The sequence below is a fragment of the Microcaecilia unicolor genome, chromosome 5, assembly GCF_901765095.1.
Source record: "Microcaecilia unicolor chromosome 5, aMicUni1.1, whole genome shotgun sequence".
In the NCBI taxonomy this organism is placed as follows: Eukaryota; Metazoa; Chordata; class Amphibia; order Gymnophiona; family Siphonopidae; genus Microcaecilia; species Microcaecilia unicolor.
In genome coordinates, this window is record NC_044035.1 from 75,210,040 (window position 1) to 75,224,273 (window position 14,234).

Consider the following 14,234-nt stretch of genomic DNA (forward strand, 5'->3'; position numbering starts at 1 on the left):
AAGCTCTGTTCATGGTCTTTGCTACAGCCAAGCTCTGTTCCTTGTTCCTGTTAATGCTATGCTCTGATCCTGATTCCTGCTATAGCCGAGCCTTGATCCTGATTCCTGCTATAGCCAAGCCTTGATTCTGATTCCTGCTACAGCCAAGCCCTGATTCTGATTCCTACTACAGCCAAGCTTTGATCCTGATTCCTACTACAGTCAAGCTCTGTTTTCCCTGTTTCTGCTACAGCCAAGCTCTGTTCCTGGTTCCTACTATAGCCAAGCCCTGATCCTGACTCCTGCTATAGCCAAGCTCTGTTCCTGGTTTTTGCTATAGCCAAGCCCTGATCCTGATTCCTGCTACAGCCAAGCTCTGCTCCTGTTTTTTGCTACAGCCAAGCTCTGTTCCTGGTTCCTACTATAGCCAAGACATGATCCTGATTCCTGCTGTAGCCAAGCTCTGTTCCTGGTCTTTGCTATAGCCAAGCTCTGTTCATGGTCTTTGCTATAGCCAAGCTCTGTTCCTGGTTTTTGCTATAGCCAAGCCCTGATCCTGATTCCCACTACAGGCAAGCTCTATTCCTGATTTGTGCTTCAGTCAAGCCCTGTTCCTGGTTTCTGCTCCAGTGAAGTCCTGTTCCAGCTTTGTCCTCTGCCTTGCTTCTGTTTGTTCCTGTTGCCTGTAGCCTTGTCTTGTCCAGTCCTGTCCTGTCCAGATCCAGTCCTTGCCTTGCCCTTGTCTAGCCTTTTCTGGACTCAGTATTAACCTGGTTCTGAGCCTTGCCTTGTTCTGCCTGGGTGCAAGTTCTAGCCCTTTACCTTGTTTTCCTTGTCTCATCTGGATCCAGTCCTTGCCTGTTGTTGCCTAGTCTTGTCTTGTCCAGTCCTGTCCAGGTTCAGTTCTTACCTTGTCCTTGCCTTGCCTTTTCTGGACCCAATTTTAACTTAGTTCTGTGTCTTGCCTTGTTCTGCCTGGGTTCTATTTCTCACCTTTTGCCTTGCTTTCCTTGTCTCATCTGGTTCCTTGCTATTTGTGCTCTGCTGTGTTTAGCCTTGCCTAGCCCTGCCTTGTATTGTCTTGTCTAGTCTTGTCTTTCCCTGCCTGCTCTTGTCTTAGTTCTTGTTCTTCTGACCGCTGCCCTGTGCCAGCCCAGGGGACTTGTCTATCATAGACAGTATGGTTGGTGTCCTGAAGTTTTGATTCTGATGATTAGTTTAAACAAGAGGTGAACTTCTATATATATCCCAGAGAAGGTGGGTAATATGTTTCTACCTGCAAATTAAAGAAGAAGAGTAGTATCTGGGAAGATTAGATGCTGACATGGGCTTGGACTCTGTAGCTGGCACACAACTTAGCCAAGGCTGGGCACCTGCAGCTGCCACTTTCTTTAAAAAATCAACTCATTGATCAAAGATTCTCATTGGAAAGATGAACATCTACTTACCTGTGATGAAAAGATGTATAAACATGCATTGTGGTTAACATGTTTTGTTTTTTTTTACCTCCTTTTTCACCCTTCCACCACTCTCAGGCTTCTGCTATTTCCTGTGTAGTCCCTCTCTGAGGCAGCATCGCTCCCATTGGGCTCATCCTCCTGAGGGACTACAGGCAGAGGTTCAGGCAAGTACTGCATCTGGCCTGGAAGGGTGAGATATGGGCCTTCCTGCTTTGCAGCTATGCAGAGGAAGACTGGGGACCTCCAATACAAGCAGCCTGGGATGGTCAGCCAGAGCATTTTCATTTTGTGTCATTTCCTTGTTTCTGGGAATATTCATTTTCATTTGGCCATTTTGCCATCATGGGAGCAAAGTTGTTGAGTGCATGCCTTTTCAAGAGTTTGTACTATTTGCAAAGAAGGTGCACTTTTTCAAAAACAAATGCATGCTCTTTTACCAATAGTGCAAGTATGCATGCACTATTCACACATGCATGATTTGTATACGCACAATGGTTTGACTAGGTGCATCCTCAGGAAAGAAGTGTACATATTTTTGTAAGCATGCACACTCATTGCAAATAATGTGCACTTTTTCAAAAGAATGTACACTATTACTGGCAAACGTAAAAAAAAAACCAAAAGTGCTTTTCTGCTTGTTTTTATTCATTAATAACATGCAATGACATTGAATATGTTGTTGACATCTCCCATGTTGTTTATGTATTTATTTATGTAAGATTTAATATACCGCTTTAAGGGGCCCTTTTAACAAAGCTGCAGGAGGGCTAACGCGTGGGTAGCGTGTGCCAAATTGTCACTACCACCAAGGTAGCACGTGTGCCCGATGGTAATTCCGAGTTTGGCATGTGCTGAATTTTTCTATTTTTTAACGTGGGGGGCATTCCCAGCAGTAATCGGCAGTGCGGCCACGTTGGCAAGCGCTGCATGGTTACCACACAGGTAGCTTGTGAGTCCTTACCGCTAAGTCAATGGCTGGCAGTAGAGGCTCAGGCCATAAATAGGCACATGCTAGTTTTAATTTTTGTGCATGCCCATTTCCCAGTCCATTAAAAAATGGCCTTTTCCCAGCACATGCCCAAAAGACATGCCCACACTACTGCAAGCCACTTTTACCACGGCTTTGTAAAAGGACCCCTAACTGACTTGCATAGCAAGGCACTATACAGACTAAACAATAAAGGAATAAAATAGGAAAATAAATAATTCATCCTTCAACAGGCCATCCAAAGGGATAACATTTACTGCAATAGTAGCTGATTGTTGAGTAAGAGCTGCAGGAAAGCAGCCATACTGGCCAAATGTTAGGTCTGCTGGGTCTGATAATCCTTGATTTGCACATCCTCCACCAGCAGATGGTTGTAGGGAGCCATCTCTTCTAGAAACTTCTGTAGACAATCTCTGCCTCCTCTCCTTCCTCTGGCTCTATGGTATGAATTCTTGTGTTGGAAGACCCAGATCTTGAGACTCTTGGTCTTGTTCTGCAGATCCATATATTATGGCCAGGGGTGCTTCTGGTTGTTACTCTGTTGGCTCCTTCTGCTTCTGTTCTGATAGCTCATCCTTCTGCTGAAAAGTTCTGGCATACACATCACTATTTAAAAATGCAGAGAAGGAAAAATGTATATAGTGAACATAAGAACTGCTATACTGGGTCAGCCCCAAGGTTCATCTAGCTCAGCATACTGTTTATAACAGAAATCTGTCAGAATCCCCCAAAGTAGCAAGATTCCATGCTACTTACCCCCAGAGATACACAGTAAGTTTTCCTGGGTCTACCTTAATAATAGTTTCAGAATTTTTTCTGTGTCCTTGTCTTCCACCCCCAACTCTAGACTCTGTTCCTTCCATCTTGCTGCACTGTACATCATGCTCCTATTCAAATCCAGGCTAAAAGCACATCTTTTTGACACTGCTTTTAATTCAACTCACTATTCACCTATTCAATACTCATGTTGTTTTAAACATACCCAGTGCATATTTTCTAGTGAAAAAGGTGCCGGTACTCAAATGGCAGGCCACCCTTCAGGGGTGCGAGTGATCACTGAGGGACCCACCCCACAATAGCCAGCCCCCCTGCAACCAGTAACAGAACCTATGATAAGGCAGAATTGTTGTGTAGAGCCTGAGCTCTTTCATTAAAACTTGGAGACCATGGGTCAATTTTAGCAGACAATGGAAAAGGTGCCGGTACTCAGTACCCCCAAGTACCCCCTCAAAAAAATCCCTGAGCATACCTATAATAAATGTAACTTTCCATATCCCTTATTTGGCCTGTTTTTCTGTCTTGAATAGATTCTTACCTTTTTTTTTCTTTCACACTCTCAAACACACACACTCGTACAGTCTCAGTTCTGTGTACACTTAGACAGTAGTAGTAGGAATTTGTTTTGCACTGAATGAAAAAATAATTTCTCCAATTTGTTTTAAGTATATTATTTAATAACTTCTTGGTGTGTCTTCTAGTTATTGTACTAAAGTACAATCTATTTACATGTTCCACCCAACTCATGATTTTATAGACCTCTATCACATCTCCCCTCAGCTGTCTTTTCTCCAAGCTGAGAAGCCTCAACCTCTCTAGTCTTTCCTTACACAAAAGTTGTTCCATCACCTTAATCATTTTGGTTACCTTCCTCTGTACCTTTTCTAATTCTTTAATTACATTTTTTGAGATATTGCAACCAGAATTCTGCACAATACTCAAGTTGAGATTACACCATGGAGTATGCACCATTTTTAGATGAGTCATGGAAGTGGGAATCTAGATGTTTTTCCTAAAATGTCTAGAACCTTTGACATATTTTACAAATTCAGGAATGAATGTTTAAGCCTACCGTAAAAGCAATATATTTCCCCCTGACCAAGATATCCAAAAGGGTGTGAAAAACGTAGACCACATCAATAGCAATGTCTCAAAATATGTGAATATGAAACTTATAAACATAAATGTGTACCCAAGGGTGTCCAGGAAACTGAAAATGACCTATAGGAGCATATCCTGCCACTATAGGGCAGGTGCATAGTGTCCATGAAGTCCTTGTGGTGTCCCAGATCTCTATTCAGTTCCTAAAGGGGAAAATGTTTCATGCTGCCTATAGCAACAATACAAAATGTATTGCAAAATGTCTAGCACAATATTTCATGCCAACCATATAACGATAGCCCCGTGCACAAACCATATACCCCCAAATTCTATAAAACGTCACTAAAAATTGCGTGTACAAATTTTTTTTGGGGGGGTGTCCATTTTGTGCACACAATTTAATTGAATAACAAGCCAATTAGCGCCGATAATTCTTACCAAGCAATTATTGATGGTAATTGGTTTTAATTAAAAATTGCACTCATAAATTTAGGCACGGGATCCGCATGTGCGGGGCTAAAAGAGGGCACAGTCATGGAAGGGTCATGGGCAGATCGGAGGCATTCCCACAATTTATGCATATTGCTATAGAATAATCTGTACCTCCTTTAAGGATAGGGATTTACATCAAGGTTTCTTTGGTGTAAATGGTCTCGCCTAAATGTTGTCTCAGTTCCTGGTGCTAAGTGCTATTCTGTAAATGGTGCCTAAATTTAAGAACTGTTTATACAATAGCACTAAGCGCTATTTTTCTGGCTCCTATTTTTAGCCACCTTTTAAAAAAAGAATTTAGTCCATAGTGTTATACATCTTCTGTAAAGAAAACCACAGAAACACCAAGAGCCTTAGGAAAATGGAGAATGAGGTTTGAAATCACAGAGAGACTGCCGGAACAGCAAGACTATCTAGGCTTTAACAGTGCAGATCAAGAAGCTTCAGAAATGAAAACGCGCGTGTTAGAATGTAGTTTCCAGGTACCATAGCAACCTAGCGCCACGGATTTCTGGAAGCCCTTAGCGCGCCCAATCACAGCGCCATACCCCTGATGCAGGTGCTAAGCGCCGAAACACGGCCCGTGTCGGGTCTATCTTGGAATATCAACAGCTGCTAATAAAGAATCGTGTCCCATTTTCCTAAGGCTCTTGGTGCTTCTGTGGTTTTCTGTACTTGTTTGTACTTTAGACCCTCTCTGTACTGTTTTCTATACATCTTCTGTAAGCCATATAGCCCTAGTCCTGAGCCTAAACCATACAGCACTAGGGGGCCCTTTTATGAAAGGGTTGCCTTGTGGCAACACGGAACTACCACCAGCCCATTGCAGCTGCCAGTAGTAGTTCCGTCTCAAGTGCGCACCATTTCCAGCACACCGTAAAAATATTTTTGAATTTTACCATGCTGCTAACCTGGAGGTAATCGGGCAGCACCGTGCGCTGCACAGTTACCGTTGGGTTACTATGGGATCCCTTACAGCCATGTCAATGGGTGGCAGTACATGCTCCCTGCTGCATGACCATGCAGTAAGAATAATCTTACCGCATGGCCATTTTGAGGGGGCGGGGCTTTTTACCCGCTGCCGTAAAAAGCGCCCTGGCATGTGGGGAAAAAACAGCCCCTGCCGCTACCACAGGGCCCTTTTTACAGCATCTTAGTGTAACCCTATGGGTTAAAGTTTAAAAGATTACCTGGCTCCTGGATCTGGTGTGGAGACAGTGAGCAGTGCAGAGGCTTGTGCTGTGTATGACATAGACAGAGTTCCAAATGTTACTGTTAGGCAGTTGGGAGGTAAGTTGTAAAGCTGACAAGACCTGTAGTGACGGTCTCTGGTCAGCTGGGGTACAAAAAAAAACGTTTAGAAGCTGATTAAATGGATTTTGAGAGCTGTTTATGTGATAAGAGTGTGTTTTGAATTAATTAATGATTAAGTTTTAAAAGCCCCGCGTGGTTTTGTGCATTTGGAGTGGTGACTGAAGCTGAGTGTTTAAGTGAAAGCATTAACTTCAAAATAAGTTAATAATTCAGACAAACAGCACAGGTTTGATAACCTGAGAGGGTTTGGTCATTTAATAATCTGTCCCACTAGGTGCACGTGTCTAAGGTGACAGCACTAGTGCACTTTTATTACCGTGATTTTAAAAAGGGCTTTGTGAGAGATATGTGAGGGGAAAAAACCTGCATATCCTAAATTAAATTACTTTAAAGAGAGAAAAAGTAATTATATTGTTTAAAAGTTTTTGATGGATACAGAACAGCTGTGAAGTTCTGAAATAAGAACTTAAAGTTTTCTGAAGTGTGTAGTAGTCTCAGTAGGTTTGGCGGTGAATATATTATTCTACTGAGACACTTTAAAATGCTGAGGAATATTCTTTGTGGGAGGGTTTAGAATAGGGTTAAATAATTATATGTTTATTTTAATGGGAAAGCTAGTTAGGGAAGTGACTTAAACGTTCTAAGAAAAAGGTTATATAATATTCTGTACTAGATAGGGTTTAGGGTTTCTTTTATTGATTTTTAAAGATTAGGATAGTAGGTGCGGATTCCTGGTTCCATCTGAGGTCAGCACATCTTCTTATCGTACTCTCTGTTTGGAGAGAGGAGAGGAGTGAAGAGGTGAAGCATCTGTACAGCTGCAGAGACACTGGGCCCCCACGCAAGAAAGAGAATTTCAACTGGAAGCCAAGGACTGAGCTAAGTGGGTGACCCAAATAAATAAATAAAAGAATACTTACCTGCGGTCCTGTGAAGAAAGTTTGCATTTCACTGTAATGTTTTATAATTTAATATTCCAGAAAAGGATGTTTGGGGTATGCATAGGGGACTAATTGGAAGGATTATTTATTGTCTTAAATAAAAATTCATATATTAAATTTTTATTGAGTTTTTTTTTTTTTTGTATCCTTCCCTTTCTCCGGAGTCAGGTATTAACGGTATTCGGCTCTGACTATAAAAGGAAGGGATTTTAGAACCCTATTGAGGTTCGTGAATTGACTCAGGAGAGGGGCCGGGTTACAAAAGTAAAAGGACTCCTAGATGTATTGCATCTGGTGGTGATACTAAACTGTCTTTTAGCACTAGATATACAGTCCCTCTTTGTAGTGGAGAACATCTAGCTTTAAGCTGCACATGCACCTCCCATCCCGGCAATAACCTGGAGAGCCCTGTGTCTGTTGGCCTCGCTACCATCATTTTTATACCACACCCACAACTGAGCCCTTACATTCACATGCAAGATGGTGATCAGGATGGAGAGAAACTTCTCTGAGAAAGATTCCTACTACCTCACCCTCCTGATCCTCCAAAATGAGGAAACATTTTACAGAGAGGGCAGGTGGAGGGTGCCCCAGGCCACAGCTAAGAGGGTGTCACATAAGATCTGGTCCACCTTGGCAAGATGAACAGAGTCTGCAGAATAGCACACAAATGCACACATCTCTGAACAGAACAAGTTACACAGTTACCACACACGGTCACAGTGTTGATCACATCACAGTGCCAGGGTCCACAGTACAGTAAACCGGTGTACACATGCTACCGAGCGCACCTAGAGGGGCAAAATGGAAAGATCGTCCAAGTACGAATTAGGGCGTTCTTACGATAACGTCCAAAAATAGACCTGTATAATGGAAAAATAGTGTGGGCGTTTTTCGACAATCGATTATCCCTGTAAGAAAACAATCAAATGACGAGCGCATAAGCGTGACTAAATTGGGCGCCCTAACACGGTCGACTATTGCAGGTGCAAACGACCAAATCACGTGGTGTGTAAAATAATGTACATAGGTGTATCGGAAGTACAGTACATGTTGTTCAGGCCATCCAGGTACGGAAATATATGACGAACGCATATATGTGTCAACTACAGACATATCATGCTGCTCCACCCATACATTCATCATATGTGCCCATCTGAATGTGCGGATCTGCATGCACTGTACACTTGCTGAACATGCAGTAAATGTATATTGTGTATATGTGAAAAGGGTCGGGTGGGGTGCGTCATACTCATCTATAGAAGCCACGTTTCACACTCCTGCAGGCATGTGCACGTCAAAGACGTCTATGCTTACGAGTGCGTCCACGTGCTGATAGGGGCCATATATGGAATGGATAGGGGCCATATATGGAGTGGTCATCCATATATGGAGCTGTGCATGAAACGACGTCCCTCACGCAAGGTCGTCTATATAAGGCACTTCTTTTCCAACACGTGGAAAAATGGCACAACGGCGAGAGCCGAATTTTGGGGAACAGGAGAGCTTGCTGCTCGTCAGGCTGTGCCTAAGGCACCGCCACCGCCTTTTTGTACAGCACCACCACTTGCCCCCCAGGCTGCAGGCCATGCGAGCCTGGTCCCGCATCCGGGACAGGCTAGAAAGGTAAGGTTATGGCCCAACCCCCCTCCCCTCCTGTACCTACACATATAACAGCTCCGTCATCAATGTTACCAGCAGTAACTGGAGTGTCCATGCAAGGATCATGAGTAATATAGGAACATGCACAATCACCAATAATTTGTATGTTATTGAAACGACCACCATTCCCACATCCTTACAAGAATGTATTTCGTTAGGTTAGGTATGTGACTATTCTATTAGTGTTATGTGACAATTTCGTTAGTTATGTGAAGGCCACATTTTCCAACCCCTCTTTGGAGCCTCCGAATAGTGGAAGCATGAGACCAATGAAACCTATACCATACTTAATAACATGGTCATGATAACACATATAAAGTAGTTTAACAAGCATACATTATAATGTATACAAACGGTACTGTCTGGCCTCATGGCCACCTCTCTGGCATCATCTGCATAGGAACCAACTCGGTGGCTGCTGTGGGTGCTTCACCACCCCACCCCCAATATCAAATATGTATGGAGGCAGGGGTCATCTCCACTGGGGGTTCCACCCCCCAAAATGGAAAAAAGGTGGCTCCTATGATTCACTACCAATGGAGGTGCCCCCCCCCCCCCCAACACTGTAGACCCTCTCTCTCTGGTATGTGAATAGCAAATGAATGTGTGCAGAGGACAAAAAGGACCAACACCCCTGACCCCTGCTCTCCAAACTTATATCTTACAGATGCTTTGGAGTCCACCGGGACCTCGAGTCCCTGCGGAGGCGGTTCCGCAGGGTGAGGCGGGAGAGGCCCGACGTCATCCGGGCGGTGCGAAGGCACCTCAGGGCTCGCCGTAAGTATTCAAAAACAGGACACCTGTACAGATTACTACATACATTTCATGAATAAAGCAAATGTGTTGTACAATATCACTTCCCATGTGCCTAATAGCCACCTAGTAATACCATATCTGTCCCAGATCAAGGATGCAGGTTGCAGGGGTTCTCCCATGAGCGTGCTTGCAACGTCCGACCATCCCCCCGAGATGAATGAGATGATATGCCACACTTTACTATTCCCCTTACTGTGGTGGCTGATTAGTGTGTCCTGGTACAGTTGCCTGAGGCCCTACTTTTACTGCATGTTATGGCCTAACTCACATAAAAGAATTGTGCTCAACACCCTTCCCACTGCCCCCCCCCCCCCCCAATAACTCCTACAACAACTGCCCATCAACCCCTCGTTGCATCTCACAATGCAAACATGCTGGTCAGCAATGAATTTGGTATGGCAACATGTCCTGCGTGGTGTGTATCAGAGGAGGGTCCAGGGTTCTGTGTCATGTCATCTGATGCAGCTCATTCCCCATGGGCATAGGCTACGCCTTACCACACCCTGCCCCATCCCCTGCCTCACGCCACCCAGCTACTGCACTATGCAAGCCATGGTGTATGCACTGATCTCAATCACACTCCTTTTACATACACAGGGCTCCACCAGCAGGAAGCCGAGCGGGAGGATGAGGAGGGCCACCACCTCCAGGAGGAGGAGGAGGAGGAGGAGGAGCAGGAGGAGGAGGAACAGCAAGAGGAGGAACAGCAAGAGGAGGGGCACCTGGATGAGGAGGAGGAGGAGGAGGAGGAGCAGCCAGGCCAGGAGGCGGGCCACCAGGAGGAGGACTCGGAGGACTCGGAGGAGGGAGTCCTCATAATAGACATTCCCGAGGACCCCTCCCCACCTGCAGCTCCTTATGAGGGCTCTCCCTCCCCACCTGCAGCGCCATCGCCTGGCCCACCTCCATCCCCTGGGCCAGCTTCTGTGTCCCCTGGCCCACCTCCATCCCCTGGGCCATCGTCCGTGTCCCCTGGGCCACCTCCAGCCTTTGGGCCGGTGACTGTAGTGCGCCTCCTGCAGCAGCTGGTAGATGGCCAGCAGCAGATTATAGTTGGCCAGCACCAGCTGCTGCAGGAGGTGACAGCCCTACGGCAGGGCAATGAGCAGCTCCAGGGCCCACTAAGGGTACTGCTGGGGCTGCTCATTGCCCTGCTACAGAGGGCCTTACTAAGAGGGCGTGGCCGCCCTTAATTTAAATAGGGGGGCCTGTTGGTGATGTGTGTGTGGGGGGAGGGAGGGAGGGAGGGAATTGTTGGGGTTGTGTGTGTGGGGGGAGGGAAATGTTGAGGTTGTGTGTGTGGGGGGAGGGAGGGAAATGTTGGGGTTGTGTGTGTGGGGGGAGGGAAATGTTGGGGGTTCTGTGGGGGGTGGGGGAGGGAATTGTTGGGGTGTGTGGGGAGTTGTGGGGGGGAGGAGGGCATTGTTGGGGTTATTTTGTAGGGGTGGGGGTGGGGGTGGGGGGCAAATAAATGTTTGTTATAATATAACTATCAGGGTGTGTGTGTGTGTTTGTCTCCCTTGTGCATTACATATCACCAAATGGTGCTGTTGAGTTGAGAGGAAGGAGGCAGCAATATGCATAGCATTAAATGTGCTGTGTGAATGAGAAGGTGATGTATGTCTGAGAATGTTGGCCAGACAGAACGCCACCTGTTCATTCCAACCTGCATGGCCCATATGTGCAGGGGGGTTGGGCCGGGGAGGCTGGATGGATATTTGTGTTCATTAATAAAAATGGCCAGCCAGCATCTCTCTCTCCCTTCCTCCCTCCCCTCCACCATACTGACCCACAATACAGAGTGCCATCAATAAGAGATTAATAGTGTACCACGTGTGATCTGCCAGGTACACACTTCCACATAACTCCAGGTACCACATACAAAGTGTTTGCTGTCTGATGGACACATATCCTTACCCACAAGCCACATTGGTGGGGGGGGGGGGGGGGACAAGAAGGACCTACAAACAGCTGGCTCATATTTTCACATTGAATACATCAGCTATGGTATATAATGCTGAGGAGCAAAAGGGAAACAATGGGAAACCCAATAGATGGATGGTTACTTCATCACAGTTGCAATGTAATACTTGTGTTAGGGAAGGCCACAAATAAAAATGGTGCTCATTATTTGCAGGTGTGATCACACTTTCTCCAGTAGTCGATCAAGGTGTGTTACATTCAAGTATTCTGGGTTTGTGTCAAACTTTGTCGCTGAACTGACTTGCCTTAGGTGGGATTTGAACCAGCAACCTTATGATTATAAGGCTGGTGCTCTAACCACTAGGCCACAGCAGCCACCAGGCTTTAGCCACCACCAGTTACTTTGGGTTGGTACCTGTACACACACCCCTTTCCCTCACCACCACGTCATAGGCCTCAGTGGCACTACCTGTAGCCACCTCGATCATTTTGTCCAGGCTACCGATTAAAAACAATGTAATGTGCATGTTCCCAACCCTACTACCTATGGAGCAATTTAGGAAGGTGTTCCATAATGTGCTATACACATCCATTGCATTAATCATTCTCCCCTCCCCTGCCTATGGACCTTGAGAATGGGTGGCCACTTCATAAATGGGGACTGGGGTACACCACATAAACAAGGAAGATGGAAGCTACCGGAAACCAATACAGCACCTCCAACAGCTGGACCACACCACTGAGGACCTGCCAACCCCACAGTACAGTGCAGAGGAACCTGGTGAAAACAGAGCTACCTAACATCTGACTCCAGACTACATACATACAGTGAATGCACACTCCTTGACTATGAGCACAAAGAGAAGAGGTGGCAGACAAATGAGAGCTTACCATGAACGTCTGTTTCAAGACTGTGTAGTGCGCCTTTTATCTTCTGGAACATTAGCTGCACATCTCCCTGATTGAAATGACCCTTACCGAGGGGTGCTTGATTTGGGGTGAGTGTAGCAAATTCGTGGCCCCCACATACTGCCTGCTACAACCAGGCAGAGAGAATGGGAGAAAGGAAGGGAGCATCAGGCGATGTGGAAGACAGGAAACGGAAGGCGTGGTGGCTGAGGGCCAACAATCATTTCCCCCCCCCCCCCCCTAAATACACAGGTGTACCCAAGCATGCTAAGTGAGGGTAAAACCCTGTAACTGATTATTACGAACATCGGGCAAGGTCTCAGTGCAGGAAATGGCAAGGAAAATGGCAATGAAGAAAGGGAAGGCAGGTGGAGACGCCCATACTTATCTACTCATAATCGAAAGCATGTGTTCTTAATCGCTATCTGAGCTGGGCACGCTTAGGAATTATGTGTATAATTGAAAAAGTAGCGCCCAAATCAGAAACGCCTATTCCCCCGTCTCAATGGGCGTTCTTGGCGCCTATATAAACGCCCACTCCGTATTTTCGAAAACACCATTGGTACAATGCCACCACGCATGCCGCCGACCCGGAAGGGTAATTTTCTCGAGGCAGAGGTGGAGCTCCTGGTACAAGAAATTGTACAGCGGCACCGGAGTCTGTTTGCTCCTACAGGGCAGAGGCTGGCAGCAACAGTAAAGCAGCGGGAATGGGAGGCAGTACGGGACAGCCTGAATGCTGTCTTCCATGCTGGGAGAGACGTGGAGGACTGCAAGAGGAAGTGGCGGAAGCTGAGGAGGGATGTTCGCAGGAAGGCAGGGGCCAATCCCCCAGGCAATGACACTGCCAACCTTACACCAATGGAGCTGATGGTGTACTCCCTCCTACCCCAGGAGGGCATCCACGGGATTGGCTCCATGGACACCTCGGGCCAGGCTGAGGACTCGGGTAGGTGTTTCATTATGCAGTTGGGGTATCTGTTGTGCTGCAGTACACTTGTGTTATAGAAGTTGGGGTCAGGGGGAGGGAGGTGAGGAGTGGGGGGCAGGAGGAGGGAGGTAGGTGGGGGTGGGGGGGAGTATCTCTGGCTGTCTTTCTGTATATTAACAGGCCACCTTTATGATGCTGTTGTGACCTGGTAACCCCTACTCACTACCTCTCTACCCTTACTCCCTATCCCTACCGTTGTCATTGGGTTTCCTCTTACTTGTCCTTTGTGCCCATATTTATAGAATTGTAAGCTCTATTTGAGTAGTGGTAGTGGTCATGTGTGTTATAGGAGCAAGCAGACAGGGTGGGTGCTGTGTGTGTGTGTGAGCACCCCCAATATTGAGGAAAGATCATGTAGCTGTGCAGGGAGGAGTGTTGATCACTGGGCTTAGCACCCCCAATACTACTTTCCAGTTGGCTCCTATGGGTGTGTGTAGGTTACTACTGTGGCAGAACTCTGGGGGCCGTCCTTCCCTACTACTCCCTCCTATTTTCCCATTACCAAACTGTGCCTAGTTCCTCCTGTGACCTCTGTGCTCTACTGAGTGTGGGCCACATGCATTCAACTGAAGGAGCCTGTAATGGGGGTCATAAAGCAGTTCTATGCAGTTTAGCAAGTCAGTAGTAACACAACACATGCTGCAATGTTGTTCAATTTAACAATTATACAACTAACAGCTTGTGCACAACGTTGTGAGTGGTGTCCTTCTCTTGGCTGCTCATCCACCACCTCTACCCAGCTGCCTGCGGGCCTCTCTCTTTCGTACCCGTGTCAATTCCATTTCTCCTCACCATCTCTTTGCTGGGTCATCAGGTTGGGGGACATACCAATGTATATGAATGCTGAAAGACAAAAGTGGGTTATTTGCACCAACACTATT